Source organism: Pseudomyrmex gracilis, unplaced genomic scaffold (genome assembly GCF_002006095.1).
Source record: "Pseudomyrmex gracilis isolate BER0280 unplaced genomic scaffold, ASM200609v1 scaffold_761, whole genome shotgun sequence".
Lineage (NCBI taxonomy): Eukaryota > Metazoa > Arthropoda > Insecta > Hymenoptera > Formicidae > Pseudomyrmex > Pseudomyrmex gracilis.
The window spans coordinates 29,031-30,373 of NW_018021345.1; positions in this window are offsets into that span (position 1 = coordinate 29,031).

Sequence of the window (1,343 nt, forward strand, 5' to 3'; positions counted from 1 at the left end):
CATTTTTTTAAAAAGCGGGACAAAAAAATTCCTGAACTCCATCTTTTTTAAAGGATGAAAATTACTTACATTATTTTCTAAATGTTTAATGGCATTAATAACCAACGGCTCCCTGTTAGTAGTAGGAGGCAAACAAAAACCTTCACCACTTCACTTTTTCTGAAGAGGATTCAATAAAGAATCGAAACGTACTAATTTGTTATTAATAACTAAAACATTGCACACTGATAACTGTGCTTAGGCTGGTACTGGCCCTTTTATCTGTGCCTTTTATAATAATAGTTATAATGACAACACAGACACACTACCAAGTTCGCGAACTCAGTCGCCTCCTCGCTCCCCTTCTCCACCGCGTCCAGAACCGTCACCTTCTTCCGTGACCCCTCCTGAGATTGGTTCTAAACCTACTCCTCCCCCGCGCCTTTCTCCACGCCCTTCGCTACCATCCTCGCCCGAACTCGAATATTTAGGCGAATGCCCCGCTGACCCCTCTTGCCCACGCACCTTCCACCGTCCTCTCCATTACCTAGCACTCGTTTCTGTGTATGAAATCACCACCCCTACCTCCACCGCGTACGTAGTCGATTCCGAAAACCTCGATCCCCCCGAACTCCACCGAATAATCTCAACCTACCCTCCAAATGCCCTCCTCACGGTTAAATTCCCCCTCCTTTCCAAACACAGATTAGTACCTGTGAAAGATTTTTATAAACTTTTTCCTCCTACCTTTTGTAAGATAATGGAGATTGTAGAAGTCGAACTGGACTGAGTTCGCTACACATACACTCATAAATTAAGAATTTGTAACCAATGAAACACACACGACTATTTCCCACGCATAAACAATGTCTGTTATAAAATACAACTACACATAAAAAATGAGCAAATATACATATAAATATATTCAATCATAATTATCGCCTAAACATTTATTAATCGACCTCTTGCCCACCATCCCGCACCTTTTAAACAGATCGCACAGTCTTGTCCCAGGCAATTGAGATTTGCGTCTCAGGCCTTAAACAAAGACACACGAGCGAAATCCAAGGAGCAACGGAGTAAGAGCGGCACACAACTGTTGACCCGTCCGGCGGACCCGAAAGATCGCTCGACTCTCGCACGCACACACGACCGTATCTCCAAGTGTGTGTGTCGAGAGATAAAGAAACTTCGACTAGTGTTACGCTCCGTCCATGCCCGACCGTTTCCAGAGGCCAGGACGTAACATACGACAAAAAATTGGGGGCTCGTCCGGGATTCAAAGTGTGATCTGTTGAAAGGAAGGGATGACTACGAGGTTGACTTCCGATAAAGACGAAGTAAATAAAAGTTATAATGCCGCT